The sequence below is a fragment of the Bos javanicus genome, chromosome 25 (genome assembly GCF_032452875.1).
Source record: "Bos javanicus breed banteng chromosome 25, ARS-OSU_banteng_1.0, whole genome shotgun sequence".
Taxonomy (NCBI): domain Eukaryota; kingdom Metazoa; phylum Chordata; class Mammalia; order Artiodactyla; family Bovidae; genus Bos; species Bos javanicus.
In genome coordinates, this window is record NC_083892.1 from 24015582 (window position 1) to 24040820 (window position 25239).

At 45.1% G+C, this 25239-nt stretch overlaps 1 long non-coding RNA gene across 1 annotated transcript in view; it reads right to left on the reverse strand.

Moving 5' to 3' along the window:
• Positions 1-742: 742 nt before the first annotated feature.
• LOC133238413 (uncharacterized) overlaps positions 743-25239 on the reverse strand; it is a 50469-nt gene continuing 25972 nt past the window's right edge. Inside the window, exons 2-3 of the long non-coding RNA XR_009733526.1 lie at positions 8921-9109; positions 743-1023 (exon numbers count right to left, since the gene is read on the reverse strand). This is a non-coding gene — a long non-coding RNA (uncharacterized LOC133238413). The remainder of the gene's footprint in view (positions 1024-8920; positions 9110-25239) is intronic.

Consider the following 25239-nt stretch of genomic DNA (forward strand, 5'->3'; position numbering starts at 1 on the left):
ACTGAACATGTGGCATGTCATTATTCTGAGTATTATAAGAAAGTGCAAAGCAGCTGTTCAAATGCAGGGTGATGTTTAGAGCAGTAGTGGGATCCAGGCATTCCCCTCCATCAAAGAAATCTGTCTGACTTCAAATCCACCTGCCACCTGTGGGCTGTGTGGCCTTGAGTAGGTTCTTAACCTCTCTGAGCCTCAGTTTTCTTATCTAGAAAAGGAGACTAATAGTATCTGCCTCAGGCTGGTTGTGAGGATTAAATAAAGTAACACAAGAGAAGCACGTAGGGCAGAGTCTGACACATGGTACATAGAAAATAGTCGTAAAGGTGGACTATTTTTATTATGCTGAGTTCCGCTTAATTAGTTCCATTGCATGGATGACAGTTTGGGGGAGGGATGCACATTACCTATCTTTTTTTCTTTTTTAATCAGCAGCCTTATACTTACTTACTTATTACCTGGTGCTCCTTCTCTCTTTAGTAAACACACCTGGGGATGCTCCAGATGTTTGAAGCTGGCAGGATCATCACCCCCCCTCAATCGGCAGCATCACCAGCTGAGCTCTCTGCTGGGGACTGCATTGCTCCACAGACCACAGGGAATGGGGAAGGGGGGTGGTCTGAGCTGGACTGGAGGAGAGCAAAGAATCACCACTGAGTGTCTGCCTTCCTTCTGTTTTTCCCCCGGGAGAATCATAAATCACCTCCCTTTACTGGTTCATCAGGCTCCCGTGGAAATTACTTTCACGGCCTGTATTTGAAATCCTGTATCTGTGTGGTTTAAGCTGGGAATTTTTTTTCCACTCTGATAAATAGGGCACTTTAATAACATTCACAGCTCGACACAGAATTAGGGGAAAATACACCGGGCTCTCCAGGTGTCGGGTTCCTGACACTCTGAGATGGGATGTTGTCACAGTTCTTTCCTGGAGAGTGACTCAGGTGTATGTAGGAAGAAGTCTGTGTTTCTGTTCCAGCAGCGTCTGGGATAGCAGAACCGAGTGCTGAGTGTCAGGAAACAGAACTCCTGGAGGAAGGAAGGAACGGAAAGCAAGGAGGTAGGCAGGGTAAGGACCGAGGCTACCCCTATGTGGGCTCCTCCTGGAAGGTGTGCGACCCCACAGGAGACAGCCCGGACCCAGCGTCGTCCTTGAAGCTCTTCCTGCTTCATGCCGTCCATCTGTCTTTGCTGCCAGAGATAAGAGTGATGCAATGTTCCTCGGTCCTGTTCACCCTGACTTTCACTCTTTTTTTGTGAGTTTTGCTTTCTGACGTCTGCAGAGGTCTTTGACATTAACATGCATGAGTTGGCTCCTGCTCTGTGCTAGGTTCTGGGGGAATAGAGAGATGAATGAGACACAGTCACTGCCCTTGAAGATCTTGCAAACCAGCAGGAAGACAGAGTTCAGCAATAATGGTGGGTGCAGGCTGAGAGCCCACCTGGATCCTGGCACGGGGCTGAGCCTCACTCATTTATTGACTAATTGTTACTTGAATGCCAAGTGTAGGCCAAGACCTTTTTTTGTTTGTTTGTTTCCAGGGCCTGGAATAAATTAGTGAACCATGGTCCCCTACCTTCATGGGGTTTAGGTACTCCGTGGTGGTGTTGAGGACAGACAAATAAGAAATAGACAACAAAGCATGTAATAAGTTCTGGAGGTAATAACTTGATAAAATGCAGAGTAAGGGGAAAGTGACATTTTATAGTGAGTAGCTCGGAGAAAGTCTCCCCAAATAATGAATGAAAGAGAACTGAGTAATGAGGTTAGCTGGGGGAAGAAGCTTCCAAACTGGGGACACAGCAAGTGTAAAGGCCCTGGGGCACGTTTGCATGGTCCAAGGAACACAGTCAGGAGGCTGAAGCAGAGAGAGGAAGGGGGTGGGAAATGAGACCTGAGAAGTCTTATGAACCCAGGGAAGGGCTTGGGATTTAATTCCTATGACAAAAAGAAAAAAAAAATGTTGGAAGATTTCAAATCAGAGGGGTCACATTAAGTTTTCAAAGAATTACGGTAGCTGCAGAGAGGGGAATGAACTGCAAGGATCGGGAAGTACAGAGAACTAGATAGGAGGTCTGGAGGGTCAGGCACTAGTCTTACTATCTCAAAGGCAGAAAAACTGAGGCTTGAAGCTAAAATTCATCTATGGTTTCAACTCTGTGCCTGTATGCATGCTACATCGTTTCAGTAATGTCTGACTTGTGTGACATGACCCTATGGACTGTAGCCCTCCAGGCTCTTCTGTCCATGGAATTCTCCAGGCAAGACTACTGCAGCAGGTTGCCATGCCCTACTCCAGGGGATCTTCCTGACCCAGGGATCGAACCTGTGTCTCCTGAGGTTCGATTCTTTACTGCTGAGCCACCAAGGAAGCCCAGTTTCAACCCTAGTAAGTGGGAAAATGAGAGGACAAAGCCAGGATGTTCTGATGCCCAGAATCTCTTCCACTAACACCTGTGATCTATTATCTCCTTGATAACCAGAGTCAAAACCAGAATGTGATCTTTATTGAACATGGCTCAAATATTTCCACCTGGAGGTTCAGAGAGGGAGCAAACCACTGCTGGTGGGTGACTTCACACTCAGGACAGGTTTCAAAGTGGAAGAGACAGTGTGTTGGCTCTTGAAGGAAAGGATGCACTTAGTTGGATAGAGAGAGAAGAGGACACCTGCTTGATAAGAAAGATAATGCAACCAAAGGCCTGGGAATGATAAAGGAAGAAATGACATGGTTCAGGAGGTAAAACTATCGGGAATCTCTCTAAGAGGTGTTCCAGGAGACTTAACAGGTAGCTAGAACCAAACAGATGTAAAATGCTAAGCTGGAGAATTGTTGATTAGGAGTCATTGAATATCTTCAGCCTCCAAGTGGTGGAAAGAAGTTGATTCATTACAGAAGTGAGCCTTGGGGATCTTGAGAGTCTCACCAGAGAGTTGCGTTTCCATCACTCTGTCTCATCAAAGACCCACCAGGACAGGGCTAGAACATACCCAGTGTGGATTCCAAATGAACTTGGGAGTTTGGGACCAAGGTGGTATCATTAGTCGAAACAGGGAAGATAGATGAAAGAGATTGTTATATATAGAAGGATAAGGTGCTTGGTTTTAGACATAAAAGTTAGAGGAATTCAGTTTACCAGCACTGACAGCATATGCAGTTGAGTAGGTCCAGTTCTTGGCACTTTTAATGATTGACACATTAAATACTCGTAATCATAGGAGGGAGGTTTTCTATTATTATTATTGTTTTACAGACGTGCAAAGGTTAAACAACCTCCCTGATGTCACACAGCTAGTGAACATCAGAGCCTGGATTTGAACCTGGGCAGTTTGGCTCCAGAGCCCATTCTTCAGACAACCAGGTTATAACATCATCCTGGTGAATGTCAATGACCAAACCAAAGATCTACAAATGACTGAGCCTCCCATATTGCTTGATCTTGACGAAAGAAAATGACTCTCATTGTCCCCCAGACTTCCAATCATAGGGGCATGCTGAGGCATCTGAATTTACCTAGATCTAGTCAAGGCTATGGTTTTTCCAGTGGTCATGTATGGATGTGAGAGTTGGACTGTGAAGAAAGCTGAGCACCAAAGAATTGATACTTTTGAACTATGGTGTTGGAGAAGACTCTTTAGAGTCCCTTGGACTGCGAGGAGATCCAGCCAGTCCATTCTAAAGGAGATCAGCCCTGGGTGTTCTTTGGAAGGAATGATGCTAAAGCTGAAACTCCAGTACTTTGGCCACCTCATGCGAAGAGTTGACTCATTGGGAAAGACTCTGATGCGGGGAGGGATTGGGGGCAGAAGAAGAAGGGGATGACAGAGGATGAGATGGCTGGATGACATCACCAACTCAATGGACATGAGTCTGAGTGACCTCTGGGAGTTGGTGGTGGACAGGGAAGCCTGGTGTGCTGCGGTTCATGGGGTCGCAAAGAGTTGGACAAGACTGAGCGACTGAACTGAACTGAACTGATCTGATGTATGGCTAATAACCAGTAAACCTGGGGCACCTCCCAGCCCCCCCACCTGCCATGTTCCACCATTATCATGAGCACCAATCGTTGCATCTGGCTCACCATCCCATTACTAGTGCCTATAAAAAACATCCTGGAATGTAATTACTGCTCAATAAATATCTGTTGAGAGGAAACGAAAGAAGGAAGAAGGACAGAAAGGACCAGATAGAGAGAGAATACACTAGTTCTGTGTGTTGAGGAGGAATAATATATATTTTTTTAATGTGGACCATTTTTAAAGGCTTTATTAAATTTGCTACAATGTCCCTTCTTTTTTATGTTTTTAGATTATTTTGGCCCTGAGGCATGTGGGATTTTAGTTTCTTGACCAAGGATCGTTCCTGCACCCCTTACACTGGAAAGGTGTAAGGTGAAGGTGAAGTCTGAACCACTGGAGCCCCAGCGAAGTCCCTTTATGAGTATTTTTAATAACCCAACATCCTGAAGACAATTTTTTAGAAGCCTATTCTGTCCCTCTTTGAGTTAGCAAAAAAAATCACGCACACACACACACACACACACACACACACACACACTATTTGGTTAGCCTGTCAGACTTGCCATAGCCTTGGATTGGGCAGCTGGCAGGTCATAGGCTCAAGAACTTGATCCACGTTTGAGTACAATAGACTCAGAACTACTCGTTCAAATCATCTTCTCACAAATGAGGAGACTGGGGCCCAGCTGAGGCCCAGAGACAGAAGGTGACCTGGCTTTTACCCAGCAAGTGAGGTGTTAGTCTCTCAGTCATGTCCAAGTCTTTGGGACCCCGTGGACTATAGCCCGCCAGGCTCTTCTGTCCATGGGATTCTTTAGGCAAGAATTTTGGAGTGGGTAGCCATTCCCTTCTCCGGGGGATCTTCCCGACCCAGGGATAGAAACTAGATCTCCCGCATTGCAGGCAGATTCTTTACAGTTTGAGCCATCATCCAGGAAGGGAGGGGCAGAGCTGCAGGTAGGACCCAGGTTTCCTAACTCCCAGGCTTTTTTTTTTTTTTTCACATGATGGAGAGGATCAGGAGAAAAATCTTTCCCCTTTGCCCCTCTTCAGCCACCTCTGATCTTCCTGTGTACCTTACTCTCAGGAGTCAGAAAGGCACAGTGTCCAGCAGCCCTCAGAGACATCTCAGCCATCAAATCAGGACAGGGGAAGCCCTTGGCTGAGGCAGGGGCAGGGGAGGCTGGGGCCAGATGGCTGCTCACGATTCAGAAGTTGACATCCGCTCAGCCGCTTGCATGCTGCACTAAATCTCCACGTGAATGGACTGAAAATCACCCAGTTACTTTTCAGGAACAGCGGTTTAATAAGATTAGGTGGAGTTGAGAAGTTACATCTGAGGTATTGATACGAAAAGCTGAACATGCAGCTGAGAATTAGTGATGGAATTCTGAAATCAGCAAGGACCCAGAGTCCAAGCCCCTGGCTTTGGCCAGGTCAAGGCCAAATGTACTTCACTTGGAAGAAAAGCCAGTTGCCCTTCATATAGAAGACCTTGTCATCCTTGGAGACTAGTTATAGAATCACACCATTATTTATATTAGGAAGTGGTACTGGGTGTCATATCTTGTCTGTTAAGCTCTGAGTCCAAAAGTGTTTAGTGTGACTTGAATTTGAATCAAAGAGTGTCATAATATGAATATATTATGTCAGATGGAAGTTCATTAACCTGGGCTAATGAAAGGAGAAAACGGTGAGGATTTGTGTATGATCACAGCTGAGAACAGCACCCAGCTATGACATGGCCCAGTAGGGCATCCCAGGACTAAGGTTAACTCTGACTTCATCAGGTATTGGCATTTATGGATGTGCAGAAAGACTATGGGACAGCTCCCGGGAGACAGAAATCTAAGTGGCAATAGAAACACCTTATGTGAGTGGGATCTTGGTGAGAAAGGAACTGAAAGAATTCTCAAGTAGCTAAAGCATAGTGAGACTGAGGGATAGGGGTCTAAAGGACATCAAATAAGTGGGCAGAAGATAGATCTTTCCGAACCTTGAATTAAATAAAGAGTTTGAATTATATGCTAAGGACAAGGGGTAGTCGTTAGAGAGTTTTAGACAGCAAGTGAGTTGAATCAGTTTATATATCTTTTAAAGATTACTCTGGCTATAATTGGAAACTAGATTGCAAGAAGGGTGACAAATAATGGAAGCAGGTGACCATGTGGAAGGACATTGTAATAGTGCAAGATGGAGATGATATTAGCTTTTATGCCGGGGTCCAGCCCCAGCTGATCCAGGGTATTCGAAGCGGGGATGGCGTCGGCAAGGATCAGGATACAGTAGCTTCAATTAGATATTAATTAAAGATGTAAAGAGTAATAGAATGAGGATAGCTCAGTAGGAAAATTCAGTGGAGAAAAGAGGCTGAGTAGCTTGGTTTACGCGGGAGACCAATAAAACTTCAAGACAAGAAGCTTGCACCACTTACATAGGCCGCAGGCGTCCTTCCGTTCTCCCGAAGGAGAGGAGACACTGAGGCCTCCCCGGTCGGATCTTAGAAGCCCAGGCATAATTAGTAAGCATGGCGGATTCCGAGCTCCAGATGGAGACTCAGCCAGAATAAGAGAGAGAGCGACATGGGGAGACCAGTATTTTGAGAAACTGATCCCAATTCTTTATTTTCCATGGTCTACTTTTATACACTGAGATGTTATGCAAAAGTCACGCGGGGTCAGCAGTCCTGACTTTTATCAAAGTCAGGTGCTTCATACAAATGTATACAGAGGTCTTAGGGGTGTTACATCATCTTCTGGCCAGGGGGCCTGCTGACAATTTATGACCCTCTCCTTGTGACAGCGGTCAGTCAACCAGGACACTTATTTCTCCAGGAGTGATTATTCTTAAAACAGACGCCACCCAAATAAAGTTACATTCCTATAGGGTGAGGGTGTAGTGGGTTTTAGTTAAGGAAAGAATTTACTTAGCCTGAGGTCTAACGTGATTAATATCAAAGGTTAATACTTATTTCTTCTATATATTCATTAATGTGTGTAAGGGCAGGGGATATGGAGACTTAGCAACAAACATTGGCTCAACAAATGAAAAACCCTTCACCAATACAATTTCTAATCAGCCCATTATACTTATACTAATAGTTTTCTAACTTTTCTAAGGAACCTGTTTTTAGAAGGTTTAAAGCATCTCGTGCCTCTCATGGTTGGGAGGCTGTGAGCAATCACATGTGGCTGGACAAGCCTGTCAGGCAGGCTAGAGAACCTTCAGAGGAGTTTGTAGGTTAACACACTCTTGTCTCGCCCAGGAGTTTTTATTAACTGGAGCTCTAAGTTAACTCCTTCTCCAAAAGAGGTGGTGGGGGACAGCCCCCCGTAAAGTCAGAGGTGTAGGTGGGAGCACAAAGTAGTAAAGTAGGCAGGCTCTGGTTATGGGGGTAGATGCTCGAGGATTTCCTGGGGGACTCCTGAGGCTCAATCCCGCCTTTGTGTATGTCGAGCCTCCTTCCTCATGACCTTTGCCACGGGTGGAGTGCCTCACTCTGGCCCCCAACACTTTTACCAGGATGATGGATGTGGAGATGGAAAGAGGTGGATGGATGGATGGATGGATGGATGGATGGGTAGATGGATAGATGGGTGGACGGTTGACTGGATGGTTGGATAGATGGGTGGATGGGTAGATGAATAGATGGTTGGATGGATGTATAGAGAGATGGATAATTCAATGACAAAGCATGCACAGTTTAGGCCCTTTGTCCTTGATTTCTTGCTGTTTGAACTCAGAGAGGATTAATTGGTTTTCTGTAAGAAGATCATTGACTATTTAAGCTTTTCTTAGTCAATACCAAACAAGTTTAAAAAAAAGATAAAAAATAGGCCATTGGTGAATATAAAAAATAATTTCTGTGCTACCCTCAAGTTGTAGAAGAGACTGGAGTCCTTAAAGGAGAACAGCTGGCCTATGGACACACAGCCAGAAGAGACTGGGAGCTAAACTAGGGTCCCACTCTGCTGATCTCAGTTGCAGAGGTCCTTGCATCACTGCAGGTGGCTGTTGCCATGCTGCTGTGCATCCTTTCTCGCTAAGGAGAGACACCAGGACCATCTGTTACTGCCATTAATCATGGTGACACCATTCAAAGAAGCTGATGAAAGCCACCACCGTGCATGGTGCATCAAGGGAAGAGCTATACTGAGGAAAGAATTCACTGATGCGCCACTCAGGAGCAAAGTGGGGCAGGGATGTGAAGGCTGCTGTTGCACAGATGCTTGAGTAAATACCCACGAGCAGGAGGAAGATAAGAGAGGGGCGTGTCTAAATACATGAACGTCTACATCTAGAGACAGAGTGAAACCAAGGCATCCAGAATGAGAATTCCAAGGGAGGCTGTTTCAGGGGTCTGTGTATATCTAAGGTACTGGAAGGAGACAGGAGACTGGAGGTTAGAAAGCAAATGAATAAGTGAAAGAGACTGAGGTGCTCCCTATGGGCAGAGGGGGCCTATGAGCGGGTGTGGTACATTTGTGGGTATGTTTGTGTGCATGCAGGTGGGTGTGCACCAGCTGTTGTGTGCATGTATGTTTATTTGTGTATCTGTGTAGGAGAGAAACATTTGAGAGCTGTCTCTGAAAATTCTCCTTTCAGAGGTACCTATGCACTTAAAGCAAAGAGGGATGGAGACACGATTTCTGGTTTTGGGACTTTAGGTCCACGTGGGCATGCCGTGGTTGCTGGGGCTAGTGAGGAGGGAGGAATCAGGATGGAAGAAGAGTCAGAAAGAGAAAGTGAGTCCAAGAGAGACAGAGAGTCAGAGAGGTAGAGAGAGGCGGCGGGGGAGTACCGCCCAGCACAGAGGCTGCCTGCAGCTTTTAGTCCCCCCATCACCCCAGGGGATCTGTGCTCTCCTGGCAGGGGTTTTAATCCTGAAAGCTGTGATTACCTTACCTGTTTTATGGTTGTCAGTCCTCCACACAACTAGAAATTGCTTAGGAAAACACCTCATTTTTTCCCCAAACTGCTAAAAGCAGCTCTTCTCTGTTTCTGCTTTCTCTTAAACGCAGTGTCGGAGAGGTAGATGGATACTCCACAGCCCATCTCAATTCTGCAGCGAGGTGGCCAGGCCTCTGGGTTATCCTGGGAAGGAGGGAGCAGGGAGGAGAGAGAGATTCCATTAGATCATGCCTCAGGTTGTTCAAGTGAAAAATGGAGCAAATAATAACAATACCTTTCTTGCCCTCACAGGTGACTCTGGAAGGGGAGAGTAAATCTCCAAGAGTTCCCCTGGAAGGCAGATTTTACAGAAGCTTTGGGGGAGGGTGTCGGGGAAGGAGAGGCCTGGCATGTTCAGAGATGGGGAGATATTTAGACTGGGGAGTCAGTGAATGTTTCAAGGAGGCACAAGTCAAAAGCTTTGAGTGAGGGTGGTTGGGCTGCCGAGTTGTGGGTCTGGTCCATCTGAGTCAGAAACTTCTTGCTGAGCTGAATTCCAATCAGAGCCACCTGTCTGGAATTGAACATCTGGTCCTGATCTTTTATATCATTTAGCACAATATGAGATTGACTTGAGAAATATAGTGGCTTGATGACAACAGAAACAGCTACAAGAGCATGCACTGAGGGCATCCTAACAACTCACCCCCAGATAGAGGCAAATGCACCCAGAAAACATTTCTGGTGGGCTTCCAGTGTGCCCAGCACTGGGCTGGGTGCTGGGATACAGCAGGGAACACCAGGTCCTGCTCTCATAGGAATTAAAGGTGAGTGGGAAGAAATAATTCAGAATTGATCCAATACTTCAATGATGGAGGCAGTGATAAGAGATGTGTAGAAGAAACAGCAATGGATTTGATAGGTGGTAATTCCCTGGGGACATTGTGTACATTCATCAAGAAAGGTCTCTGAGGAAACATTTGGGATAAAATCTCAGTGATGAGAGAGGAGATGTGGAAGCTTGAAAGTTACCATGAGAGCATAGATTTTTTCTAAGGGCAACCAGGAACCATTGAAAGGTTTGAGTAGGGAAGTGAAGGACTCTGGGTGCTAAGTAGAAATGGATTGAAGGAGGCTTGACAAGAGCAGAAGACAAAGGGACCAGTTAGGAGCCTACTGCGGCTGTCAAAGCATGGTGCCTTGGATTAGGGTGATAGTAATGGAGATGATGAAAGGTGGTTGTCTCCATATGCACCAGAGTGGCTAAAATTAAAGAGTAACATAACAAGTGATGGCAAAAAAAAGCAGAACAACTGGGACCCTCACATACTGCTGGTAGGAGTACGAACTGATGTAAATATTTAAAATATTACTTGAAGGTATCTTCTAGAGCTCAAGATACATCTATCTTCGGACCCAGAAATTGACTCCTGGGAATATGTGCAACAAGAAAGAGTGCTCATGTTCACATTCACAGAAAAATGCAAACAACAACAACATATAACAGCTTTATTCATGGAAACCCCAAACTGGAGAACCAAATGTCCATCAGCAGGAAAAGAAGTAAAAATCTACTGAGTCACCCAACAACGTGCATGCAACTCACACAGATCATCATGAGCAAAAGAATGTCGGTTGCAAAAGAGTGCACGCCGTATGCATTTGTTAACATGTGAGTCAAGAAGAGGGGATATAGGTCAGCACAGTGGTCACCTTAGAAGAATATTCATTGGAAAGGGACATGGGGGAAACATCTCAGATGCAGGAAATGTGTATTTTGCAAATGGTAGCACAGGTGCATTCATATGTAAGAATGAGAGGAGTGTAATACTTATATACAATTTTGTGTGTAAATTGTAAACACTATTTTTCATCCATATGTAAAAATGAAATGGAGTTTCATACTTATATTGTGAGTATAAGTTATATCCATATAAATGATAAAGTTAACAGAAATGAAGACTTGTTTTGGAGGTAGATCCAAACATCCAATAGAACCTGCTGATAGATTTGACATATGCTGAGAAAGAAAGAGATGAGTCAAGTATTTCTCTTGGGTTTCTGGCTTCATCAGTTGGGTAGATATTCAGGTGGGCAAGGAATGTTAACTAAGGATCTTGGCCATCATTTGCCGTTTACAGTGGATACTGAGGGCTTCCCTGGTGGCTCAGAAGGTCATGAATCTGTCTGCAATGCAGGAGACCTGTGTTACACCCCTGGGTTGGGAAGACCCCCTAGTGAAGGGAATGGCTACCCACTCCAGAAATTCTGCCTGGAGAATCCCATGAACAAAGGGGTCTGGCAGGCTCCTGTAAGACTTGGACATGACTGAGCAACAAAGCAAGCAAGCAAATGGATACCAAGGTCTAGATTCTTGGTTCACCCTCTTTATTCAGAGCATGAAGACCCAACTTAAGACTGAAATTACCCTGATTAATACACTTGTGTTTGGAATATAAGGGTGAGGGCTGCCAAAGAGTATATACTGGATCTCTAAGATTTGATTATCCCTGGGGAGCCTGGAGTGGAGTCAGCCAATGCAGTGAAGACAGGTAGGGCTGAACTCATTTTATGGAAATACCAAGCAATGACTGGACTATGAAGCCTCTGCTTTGGGGAAAAGAGTTGGGAGCTAGGCTGTGGACACTGGGGAGCACAGCTCTGGGTGTGCCGCAACTAAGAGATGTATAGAAACACATTGGGCCACTCACCTGTCTGTTTATCCACCAGTCTATGCTTCCACTCATCCATCCACCCATCTACCCCCATATATCCATTCATCCACCCATCCACCCACCCACCCACCCATGTACCCATCCACCCATCCATCTACCCAGCTACCCATTCATTCATTCTTCCACCCATTCTTCCATCTACCCACCCATATATCCTTCCACTCATTCATCCACTCACCCATCACCCATCTACCCTACATATATCCATCCATCCATCTACCCACTCACCCATCTATCCACCCACCCATCCATCTACCCATCCACCTATTCCACCTATTTATTCATTCCTCCACCCATCCATCCATGTACCCCCATCTGTTCCTCCACTCATTCATGCATTCACTCATCCACCTATCTACCCCCTCATCCCTTCCACCTATGCATCCACCCATCCACCCAGGACTTCTCAACACCTACTCTGCTATGTGCTGAGCATCGTGGATGCAGAGGACAAATAGGCAGACATGGGCCCTGCCTTCTTGGAGCGCAAAGACTAGTGAGATGAGAGGGAGTGACTAGTATCTTATTCTCAGGTCAACTCTTCATATAGAGAGAACCTTGTGGCTTCGTTTACCTTGAAAACTCACCTTGGAGGCTCTTTGGACACAGCTGGCCCAGGTTGCTCTTAGCAATTAGAGGAAGAAGCAAGTTTAACCTCAGCAGGCAGGAGGAGCAGCTCTTAGCCTCAGGGGCTGTTCCTGCTTGGGTTGTCACCAATTACCTTAAGGATGGTCCCTAATCACACCCCTGGAGGCAGATAACACTGTGAGTGTGATCTCTGTCTGCTTATGAGAGATGCCTTTGCATTGTCCATCTGAGACCCGGCCAAAGAAGGGATAGCAATCCTCAATGGAAGCTATTATAAACTCAGATGAAAACTGCTCCTAGGATGATAAACAAATCGAAATGATGACAGCCCCCTGGACCAGGCCAGTTTTCTCTGAAGCCTTCCTTCCCTGAGCTGTCTGGTGCAGTCTAACCAGTACTCACCACCCTATGGATGAAAACCAGAGGCTTTCCACCCAAATTTGGCACCAGCTTCGTTTTCATTCCTACTAAGAGTAATGACAAATGATAGTAATGATAATAACAAAAACAAGTTATTGAGGCCTTTCTACCATTAGTCACTTTATATTAGTTCTTTATACTTTAATATTACACTTATTGAAGGCCCAGTCTGAGTTGTTGGCACTATGAAACAACAGGAATGTAGACTTTTAAGTAATAATAGGATTAATTGAGTAATTGCTATGTGTCGGATGCCATGATAACTGTGTTACCTCTCCTGACTTTGCAGGACAACTGTTAGGTTTCATTAGTATCTCCATGATGCAAAGAAACTGAAGTCCAGAAAGGGTAAGTAACATGCCAAAGGCCACACGGCCAAAGATATGGCAGAGCAGGTGTTGAGCACAGCAACCTGGTATCAGAGCCTATGCAGCTAAACACTATGCTGTACTGCCAGGGGGTGCTAGTCTAGAATTTTCTCCTGAAGGGTTAACAAGCCAATGCCATTTTGTGCAGGAAGGCATTGCTATAGCAAGGCCTGGAATTTCACTAAGGAGTGTAATTGCACCCTGTGTAGATGGGGCAGGTTCCTGGAAGATGCCTGAACTCTAGTCCTCTGCCTTTTGGGAAAGCACTCAGACATGATCACTTATAAAGGGAACCTATTGGTCCAAATCACCTCCTTTGCCTCCCCATCCTGTTAGGAAATGAAACTGATCAGCAGCTGGGACAGAGTGGATGGGTCACTGGCTAGCTGGTTAGTCCAAGGCAGGCTGCCCATGACAGTGATGTGAGCCTGGTCCAAATCCTGAGAAAGCTGGAATGTGGTGAATTTCCTTTCCGAAGGGGAACACTATACATTCATTTGCATTTTGCAGCATGCAGACTGGGTTCACGCTCATTGGCTCATTGAATTTGAACCTTAAAAAAATAAGCTCTGACAAGCAAGACAAGCAGAAACTGTAATCCCTAACTCTGGTGGGAGATACAGTTTCCACATGACAGCTGAAGAAGGTGAGCTTTGGTGAGCTGGGGTCCTCTGTGAGCTCACAATCACACAGCCACACACAGTGGACCCAGTAATCTCTCTAGTCCAAGATCTGTGCTGCGAACCACCAGAAGCCCTGTCTCCTGGCCCCAAACACCCTCTTGCTGTCAGACCCCATTCTCTGCATCCTTTTCCCACAGTGTCCTCGGGACTGTCACCAAGCAAGGCGCATAGTGGGGACTCAGCTACTGTTCACACAATGAACGGCTGGGTGCATTTGCTGCCGTGAGACACACTTGTGACAATTGTGTGGCAGGACCACCTCCACACTCTAATTAGGATCCAGGAAAACGGAAAACTGTGCAGCTCTGAAGCTTGTACAAGTGGCCAGAAGTGACCTCCCTGAAGTTGCTCTAAAATCTTCTCTTCCTTCATTAATATTTCTTTTTCTTCTGAGAAACTTAGATCTAAGTTTTATCTTATCTATCCTTTTATCTTATCTTATCTATCCATTATCTAACCTACACACTGCCTAATTAAATCCCCATTATAGCCACGGTACACCCATCGTATCATCCCCATTTTACACATGAGCAAACCAAGGGCCGGAGAGGTAAGTAGCTTGCTCGAATTCATCCAGTGGCAGAGCTGAAATTCTCATCATGATCTGACAGTTGCTAAAACCCAGCTGCCTGCAATGCAGGAGACCAGGGTTCGATCCCTGGGTCAGGAAGATTCCCTGGAGAAGGAGATGGCAACCCACCCCAGGATTCTTGCCTGGAGAATCCCATGGACAGAGGAGCCTGGTGGGTTACAGTCTGTGGGGTCACAAAGAGTCATACACAACTGAGCGACTAACACTTTCACTTCACTTTCACCTTCTAACCAGCACTGATTTTCAGGGTGGTCTTCTTGAGATTGTTCAGAATAATCTCAGGGTGCTTATGCTGTCAGGGAACTGGACCATGCATAACTCCTCTCTCCTAAATGCTGCTGCTGCTAAGTTGCTTCAGTCGTGTCCGACTCCGTGCGACCCCATAGACAGCAGCCCACCAGGCTTCACCGTCCCTGGGATTCTCCAGGCAAGAACACTGGAGTGGGTTGCCATTTCCTTCTCCAGTGCATGAAAGTGAAAAGTGAAAGTGAAGTTGCTCAGCCGCATCCGACTCTTTGTGACTCCATGGACTGCAGCCTACCAGGTTCCTCTGTCCATGAGGTTTTCCAGGCAAGAGTACTGGAGTGGGGTGCCATTGCCTTCTCCGTCTCTCCTAAATAAATCCTTGCCATTTCTAGTGAATCCTACCTTCCCCCACTCCCAATAAAGGAACAAACCAGCAGAGAGATCTTGCTTTGCTCGTCAAGAAGCTCCCGATTAGAAATCTAGTTAACAATTCATCTAAAAGAGGCAGAGTATTCCAAGCATATCCAGATTAATATTTATAGAGGGACTGCTTGCTCAGACCCAATTATTTTGAGGGCCTAGAAGCCAGGCACAAGTGGTGCGTAGAGTGAAGAAAGGGAATGAGGCTGCCAGGGGAAGCGGGCTCTGGGGACAATTGCCAAAATATAGTTGGGGGCAAAGCATGGGGTGGCGATGGGGGCTGGGCGTATCTGATAGAGTGAACAGGTGACTCACCGCAGGTGCTTCTATTTACAGGTAGGCTCCGAGCTTCACCACAGCTTCCGCTGTACTCTTCAGCACAGAATGTAGGCAAAGCAGGTCTTTGCAGGGGTCACAAACCCAAAGGCTTACAGGGGCTGGGCAGAAGGGTAAATTCACTGATGAGCCAGATGGGGGCTGGGGCAGACTGGAGACCAGGTACCACCATACCCTGCCTTCAATCCATCCCACCAGTGGGAACGGGGACCCCTGCCTGGTCAGCCAGATTTTGGGGTATAGCAAATTCAAATATAAATATGAAATTCCCATAACAACATTTGTAAATCACGAGAGGGCTAAGAAAACAAGTCTGTGTCATTTTGGGCCCACCTGCTGCCTTGTCATAACCTCTGGCCAGGAGGCTGGAATCCGAGATTAGTTCCACTAGCTTTGATTAAGTCCTGCTGTTTTTGCCTTATAGAATTCTTCCAGCACTGCCTTAAAACCAATCAATGGGTCATGATATTTCTCCAGATTCTAATGGACCCAGCCCATTGCAAACCTGGAACCTAAAGTTCCTGTTAAAAGTCCTAACCCACCACCAGGAGGAGCAAGAAATAGCTATTATTTCCAACGCCTTCATGTCATGATCAGAACATTCTCTCTCTAGTCTCCTGGCTAATGATGCTCATTTCTGGATCTCTGATGTCTAAAACTCACCTCTCCTATTCATCTTCCACATAGCATCAGTGGGATCTTCAGGAAATGCAGATCTGATCATATCATTCGTCTGCCCTCTGAAGAGTATCCATTGCCTTCCTAAAAAGATCAGCCTCCTTAGAATCACAGTTAAGATCTTATGTAATCTGACCAGTGCTTAGCTCTCCTGCCTCATCTCCCCTGACCTTTCGCCTCACATACCTTCATAGCTAGGGATCTTTGGAATCGGCAGGAAGCGGGTCCCACTAACCATGGCAGAGAAGGAACAATAATGACTGCTGTCACCTGACTGTAAGCTGCCACTGTCACATGCCTGCATCTCTGTTTCTCCACATGCCCGATTCAGTCTGTTCTCTTCTTGTTCTTCTTTTCTTTTTCTGGCTGCATTGCTCAGCTTGTGGGATTTTAGTTCCTCGACCAGGGACTGAAATCCGGGGCCACAGCTGTGAACGCATCGAGTCCTGACCACGGGACCGCCAGGGAAGTCGCAAGGTTGTTCTTAATATAATAGCCAAAGTGATCTTTTTAAGCTTGAATCAGTCAGTGCCTCACCCTTGTTTAAAATCCTCCAAGGACTCTTTCATTTCATTGAGAATAAAAATGAAACCTCCATCATGATTTGCAACAGTAACTGACATTTATGGAGCGCTTATGTACCAGACCTTTTTCTAAGCAATTGACATGTATTAACATGCCACAACAACCTCGGGGGGGTAAGTTCTATTATTAACCCCCTTTAGCAGATGAAGTGAAGTGAAAGTCACTCAGTCATGTCTGAGTCTTTGCCATGCAATGGACTATACAGTCCATGGAAATCTCCAGGCCAGAATACTAGAATACTGGACTGGGTAGCCTTTCCCTTCTCCAGGGAACCTTCCCAACCCAGGGATCAAACCCAGGTTTCCTGAATTGCAGGTGGATTCTTTGCCAACTGAAACACAAGCGAAGCCCACTGCCAAATAGAGAGGTTGAATAATGTGAACGACGACACACAGCTGGAAGGTGGTGACTTCAGCATGGTTGGGCCCACGGTCTCATCCTCTTCCCACACCATAATGCTATCTGGGGTCGCCTAACCCTGTCCTTCTCATTCACCCTGCTCGAGTCTCGCTACTGTCATTAAGACTGTTTGTTTGTTTGTTTGTTTGTTTTAACTTTACAATATTGTATTGGTTTTGCCATATATCAACATGAATCTGCCACAGGTATACACGTGTTCCCCATCCTGAACCCTCCTCCCTCCTCCCTCCCCATTTGGGGCTGGTGCACTGAGACTGTTTTTCAAATGTGTTGCATTCAACCTCAGAGCCTTTTCTCCTGCTGCCCCACCTGCCTGGAACTTTCCTCCATCAGAACTCTGTGTGGCTTTGAGAAGGAGAAACATCACATGATATCCTTTATACTGGATGATTATACTGGATGATGTGAAAGGAAAGGAAAGCAAAGTGGCTCAGTCATGTCTGACTCTTTGCAACCCCATGGACTGTAGCCTACCACGATTCTCTGTCCATGGGATTTTCCAGGCAAGAATACTGGAGTGGGTTGCCATTTCCTTCTCCAGGGGATCTTCCCAACCCAGGGATCGAACCTGGGTCTCCTGCATTATATCCTTTATAGGTGGAATCTAAAAAGAAATGATCCAAATGGATTTACTTACAAAATAGAAAGAGACCCGCAGACTTAGAGAATGAACTTACAGTTGCCTGTACGCACTGCTATACTTAAGATGGATAACCAATAAAGACCTTCTGTAGAGCACAGGGAACTCTGCTCAATGTCACATAGCAACCTAGAGATGAGGGGAGTTTGGGAGAGAATGGATACATGTATATATATGACTGAGTTCCTTTGCTGTTCACCTGAACCTATCACAACATTGTTAATCGGCTACACCCCAACACAAAATAAAAAGGTTTTTTTAATACAGAGCGAAGTAAGTCAGGAAGAAAAATACCAATACAATATATTAATGCATATATATGGAATTTAGAAAGATGGTAACAATGACCCTATATGCGAGACAGCAAAAGAGACACAGATGTAAAGAACAGACTGTTGGACTCTGTGGGAGAAGGCGAGGGTGGGATGATTTGAGAGAATAGCATTGAAACATGTATATTATCATATGTAAAATAGATCACCAGTCCAGCTTCGATGCATGAGGCAGGGTGCTCAGGGCCGGTGCACTGGGATGACCCTGAGAGATGGGATGGGGAGGGAGGTGGGAGGGGAGTTCTGGATGGGGAACACATGCACACCCATGGCTGATTCATGTGAATGTATGGCAAAAATCACCACAATATTGTAAAGTAATTAGCCTCCAATTAAAATTAAGTAAATAAATAAATGAGATCATGGCATCCAGTCCCATCACTTCATGGCAAGTAGAAGAGAGAAAAGTGGAATCAGTGACATATTTTCTTTTCTTAGGTTTCAAAAAAAAAAAAATACAAAATGAATTGTGTAGTTTCCTGTATCACCTCTACCAATAAGTTTGCCATCTACCTAATCTAGTACTTTTCTCCTTTTCCATATTACTACCCTAAACCACATCTGTTTTCTCAAAGTACTAAATCAACAGGAAGGCAGGAGGGAAATGCTTGAAAAGAGCAGGGATGACAGAGTTTGGGAGGTTCTTATAACAGGAGCTCATAGGACTGTGTCAGGTCACCAGGGCAAATCAACTCACAATCTTTCCATCCTTGAAGCAAATTCCAAAGAGTTAGATACCTTGTGCCATACCTGACCATTTACCTCGTACTTGGCTAAGGGAGAGCAGCCTATCTTGATTGGTAATCAGAGTGGTTGTCAGCCTGGACGGTACCCTGGTGTCAGTTTGGGGAAATGCCCTTGTTTGAGATAGGCACAGCTCTGTTCCCTTAGGCATGGTTGATGAACAGAACCAGGGGTCGATTTCAGCCTCCAGTTCAGCCTTGGCCTGTACCTGTGTGCAGTACACAACCTGTTCAACCACATGTGGCTGCCTAGTCAGGATTGCCCAGAAGTTCAGTTCAGTTCAGTTCAGTTGCTCAGTCATATCCGACTCCTTGTGACCCCATGAATTGTAGCACGCCAGGCCTCCCTGTCCATCACCAACTCCCGGAGTTCACTCAGACTCACGTCCATCGAGCCAGTGATGCCATCCAGCCATCTCATCCTCTGTTGTCCCCTTCTCCTCCTGCCCCCAATCCTTCCCAGCATCAGAGTCTTTTCCAATGAGTCAACTCTTCGCATGAGGTGCATCATTCCTTCCAAAGAAATGCCAGGGCTGATCTCCTTCAAAATGGATCTCCTCACAGTCCAAGGGACTCTCAAGAGTCTTCTCCAACACCACAGTTCAAAAGCATCAATTCTTTGGTGCTCAGCTTTCTTCACAGTCCAACTCTCACATCCATACGTGACTACGGGAAAAACCATAGCCTTGACTAGACGGACCTTTGTTGACAAAGTGATGTCTCTGCTTTTGAATATGCTATCTAGGTTGGTCATAACTTTCCTTCCAAGGAGTAAGCATCTTTTAATTTCATGGCTGCAATCGCCATCTGCAGTGATTTTGGAGCCCAAAAAAACAAAGTCTGACACTGTTTCCACTGTTTCCCCATCTATTTCCCATGAAGTGATGGGACCAGATGCCATGATCTTCATTTTCTGAATGTTGAACTTTAAGCCAACTTTTTCACTCTCCTCTTTCACTTTCATCAAGAGGCTTTTTAGTTCCTCCACTTTCTGCCATAAGGATGGTATCATCTGTATATCTGAGGTTATTGATATTTCTCCCAGCAATCTTGATTCCAGCTTGTGTTTCTTCCAGCCCAGCATTTCTCATGATGTACTCTGCATAGAAGTTAAATAAACAGGGTGACAATATACAGCCTTGACATACTCCTTTTCCTATTTGGAACCAGTCTGTTGTTCCATGTCCAGTTCTAACTGTTGCTTCCTTACCTGCATATAGCTTTCTCAAGAGGCAGGTCAGGTGGTCTGGTATTCCCATCTCTTTCAGAATTTTCCACAGTTTATCGTGATCCACACAGTCAAAGGCTTTGGCATGTTATTCTGGAACTCTCTTGCTTTTTTGATGATCCAGCAGATGTTGGCAATTTGATCTCTGGTTCCTCTGCCTGTTCTAAAACCAGCTTGAACATCTGAAAGTTCACAGTTCACGTATTGCTGAAGCCTGGCTTCAGAATTTTGAGCATTACTTTACTAGTGTTTGAGATGAGTGCAATTGTGTGGTAGTTTGAGCATTCTTTGGCATTGCCTTTCTTTGGGACTGGAATGAAAACTGACCTTTTCCAGCCCTGTGGCCACTGCTGAGTTTTGCAAATTTACTGGCATATTGAGTGCAGCACTTTCACAGCATCCTCTTTCAGGATTTGAAATAGCTCAACTGGAATGCCATCACCTCCACTAGCTTTGTTTGTAGTGATGCTTTCTAAGGCCCACTTGACTTCACATTCCAGGATGTCTGGCTCTAGGTCAGTGATCACACCATCGTGATTATCTTGGTCATGAAGATCTTTTTTGTACAGTTCTTCTGTGTATTCTTGCCACCTCTTCTTAATATCTTCTGCTTCTGTTAGGTCCATACCATTTCTGTCCTTTATCGAGCCCATCTTTGCATGAAATGTTCCCTTGGTATTTCTAATTTTCTTGAAGAGATCTCTAGTCTTTCCCATTCTGTTGTTTTCCTCTATTTCTTTGCTTTGATCGCTGAGGAAGGCTTTCTTATCTCTCCTTGCTATTCTTTGGAACTCTGGGGAGCGGTAATTCCTTAAAATAGAATTAAGGACTGTCACTAAAGAATTGAGTGTCTGTGCTAACTGGCCAAATAGATAAATAAATAAATCCATTAATGTCTGCCAGCTCTTTACAACCAGTGTCTCTCAGCTCAGATTGTACATAGAGTCATCTGATGAGCTTTGTTGTTAGTGGCTCATTCACGTCCGATTCTGTGATTCCATGGGCTGTAGCCTGCTGGGCTCCTCTGTCCATGGAATTCTCCAGGCAAGAATACTGGAGTGGGTTCCCATTTCGTTCTCCAGGGGATCTTTCCAACTCAGCAATCAAACCTGGGTCTCCTGTATTTTAGGTGGTCTCTTTACTGACTGAACTACCAGGGAAATTTACCAATATTCAAATTCTAAAATACGTTCCAAAACCAATGAAATCAGTATCTCTGGGGGTGGCAACTGAGCATCAGTATTTTAAACCATCCTCAGTGATTCCAAATTGCTGCCAGGTTTGAAAACCACTGCTCTAACCTCTGCCTCCCCTGAAAGCTGTAGTTTCTCACCTGGACCTTAAGATATATTATTTCTATGCCCTCATTCAAATTGTCATCTTTTCTTAGGATGTTATAAACAACACACACATGCTTGCCTTTGCTGTGATAAGTCCTGCTCAAAGCCTCAACAAAACATACCTGATCTCCACTCACCGCACCCCATGCCTCTTCATCACTATACATTCCATAGCTCACTCTGTCATCAGAGCTTATGTTCTTTCCACTAGACCGTGAACTCCTGACAACATGGACAGGGCCAGATTCATTATAGACCTGCAGCATTGATGTCTAAGGGTAGGAGAAGGTAGATGTCCCAGCTCAAGACAAAAAGGAGCAAATCTGCCCATCCTCCACATTTATGTTCTATCCTCCTCTCAATGGATTGGACGATGCCCGCCTGCATGGAGGAGGGTGAGCTTTCCTCATCAACTCATTCCAGTGCTAATCACTTCTGGAAACACCCCCCCTACACACACCCAGAAATAATGTTTTACTATTTGTCTGATCATCGCTTCATTCAGTCAAGTTGATACAAAAAACTATCACAACCTGGGTATTATTCTGGCCTGCATTGAACTGGTTTTTGATGTTGTTGTTGTTTGCTTTCTTTGTTTTTCTTTTGCTGTTTGGACTTTGAAAAATAAATGAGAGCCAGAGTGTCTTCCTGCTTGCAATAAAGACATCACCCACTGAGTCTAAGTTAAAATCCCTCTGTCATCTCTTCACTCCCTCTACTTCTCTAGATTTTTTTTTCAGCTTCCCCTGTAGCCTAACTCATACCCTTAAAGAAGAAGAAGAAGAAGAAGAAAAAAAAAAAACTCTGACATTCTCTCTGCCTTTCATCCCCTCAAGGCTCAAGGACTTCTGCTCTCACCCAGCCTCACCCTGCCTTCCTGGAGAAAAGCAGCCGGGACTTGAATTAGCAGGATAGTCCGAAGAAAGGATTTTGACTTATCCGGGCAGGCAGCTTTTCCCTTGATGTGCTGAAGACAGATGAGGGATGGGTTTCATAAAGAGCTCCCATCTCTGCTCAGTATCAGCAGCTGTTCCTAAGTCAACAGAGCAATGGTGTGTGTCTGGGCTGAAGAGAACAGAGGTTGCTTAAATTGTTTTCCATCCCCTCTGAAACCAATAAGTGCTACTCCATTGCTCAGCACAATCGACCTCCTGAATGGTGCCCCAGTGGGGTGTCAAATCAAATCTTAGTCCTGTCCAGCACTGGCCCTTTGAGCTTCCAGGAAGAGGCAGGAGGCCAAGTGAGGAGAGGGTGGGGGTCCTCTTCCATTTGGCCTGTGCAGGGGGACTTGGCGATCCCCTCTTCTCATTCTCTGGAAGAAAGGCCATCAGTATTAGCCAATATCTGAGCCTTAGCAATGCCTTCTAGAGGGTTTGAATGGCCATGAGCAATAATAAATGCCAGGTCTAAATTTATGATAAGGTTCAACAAGGCAGACAGTTGTCAGAAGGCATGAGGCTGATGAAATAATGGAAGAGGGGGTGGGTGGACTTATTTAATACTAAATCGTTAGTGAGGGTTATTCTACCCTGGAGAGATACCAGTGAGTAAGACAGAGAAGATCCCCACACTTAAGGGGCTGATATCCTAGACAGGGTCTCCCTTAGACTTACTCCATGAAAGCACACACATTTTTTTTTTAATATTAATTGACTCAATGGACATGAATTTGAGTAAATTCCAATAGATAGTAAAGGATTAGGGGAGCCTGGTGTGCTGCCGTCAATGGGATCGCAGAGAGTCGGATGTGACTTGGTGACTGAACAACAACAAAATGACTTTATTTATTTGGCTGTTCTGGATCTTAGCTGCAGCACGTGGGATCTTTGTTGCCGCATGCAGGATCTTCCTTGTGGCGTGCAGGATCTTTAGTTGTGGCATGCACACTCTTAGTTTCAGCATGTAAAATCTAGCTCCCTGAGCAGGGATCAAACCCAGGCTCCCTGCGCTGGGAATGCGAAATCTAAGCCACTGGACTACCAGTGAAGTCCCTGGAAATGCACACATCTTGAAAGATCAAGAAGAGCTTTAAAGAGATGCCATAGGACAAAAAAAAAAAAAAATCCCAGTCTCTCGGAGGCCCTGAAGACGCCATGCTTCCCTTTCACACTACATGCTCTGGTCCAACGGAATCGCCCGGGTGCAGACCAGCTCTGTGGATAGGAGGTCACCACGTCAGGGCCATGAAGCTTCCTCTTGTCTTCTGTCTCCATCTGTTCACACCAGGCTGTGGAGCCTGGGGTCTCACATGCACTCATGATGACCTCTTTCACCTGGGAGATGTCCCAGAGGTAGCACAGATGGCTGATGAAGATTGCTAGTTGCTCAGTCATGTCTGACTCTTTGCAACCCCATGGACTGTAGCCCGCCAGGCTCCTCTGTCCATGGGATTCTCCAGGCAAGAACACTGGAGTGGGTAGCCTTTCCCTTCTCAAGGGGATCTTCCCAACTCAGCGATCAAGCACGGGTCTCCTGCATTGCAGGCGGATTCTTTACTGTCTGGGCCTCCAGGGAAGCTCAGACAGCACACCTCGGACTCAAATCCAATACGCTAGGTGCTCCGAAGAGGTGGCTAAGATCTCAGACTCTAAAGTCAGATTTTGGATTCCAGACCTGTCACCGACTCATGCATGGCCTTGGTCATGTTCTATACTCTCTGAGTTTCAAATTCTTCGACTAAAAATGAGGATATATATTCATCTCAAACTTCTAATTTATCACATTACTATGTATAAAGCAGATAACTAATAAAAAAACTTACTCTATAGCACAGGGAACTCTACTCAATGCTCTGTAATGGCCCATATGAGAAAAGAATCTAAAAAAGAGTGGGTATATGTATAACTGATTCACTTTGCTGTATGCCTGAAACTAACATAACATTGTAAATCAACTAGCTTCCAATTTTTTTTTTTTAATAAGGATAATAGGAATAGTAATCCTTCAGAGTTGAGGTAAGGATTCAGTGAGATAACTCAGGTAAGAAGTAAATAAATGTTAGTTACTATAGTAATAAAAATTACTTTATTATGACTATTCACACATTTTAAAAATTTTCGTTCAGGCATGACTAATATGCAATACATGCACAGATTTTTAAGTGTTTAGTGTGACATCAACCATGTTACCACCACCCGAAGAATACCTTATCACATCCTAGAAAGTTCTCTCATCCCTCCCCAAGAGGCAACCGCTTTTCGACATTTGTCATCATGCATTAGTTTTATCTGTCTTTGTAAGTCATAGAAATGGAATCACAGTATATTTCTGAGTGCAGATTTTTCTTCTTTTTCCTCAACATTTTTTTTAAGATTTGTGAATGTTGGGCTATGGACATGCTCTGTGGATCTGAAATTGGTTCCTTTTTACTGCTGAGAAGTGTTCAAGAATGACTTTATCACAATCCACGTCCCCATCCGGTCTGCCCAATGTGGGTGCACATTTCATTTTCTATCCCCAGCAGCAAGATGGCGTTCCAGTTGCTCATGCCCCTGACATGTGCTGCCGTCACTCTTTTTGAGTTTAGCTCCCCGTTTTATTAGTATTTGGTGCTTGAAATTGCTCATCTCGGCACTGTTATGGTCCTAGGCAGATGCCACCTTTGCCAAATATTTATTGTTGGGCCCAAGTATTTTTACTTCTTCCATCATCTTCAGTTCTTTCAGGACCTTCAAAATTGGAGGAAAGAAAATCATTCTGAAGTTGATGGTTTCAACACAAGGTACCCGCTTACTTTCATCTCTGAGTGGTTCCTCTCAAAAGCCGTATCTGCAGGATGAAGGCATCACTAGCTCCTAGGCCAGATCTTCTACAAGAATCTATTCCAGTCTGGTTTGGGACTGCTATATCATCAAACCCACCTAAAATCCTGTAATGAGCAATGGTGGTGAAGATCTCTTAACTGAATGTGCCTTGAATCCATCCCTCCATCTATCTCATAACAGTGTCCCGATTTTCCTTTGTGACCCCCTACCCTCAGC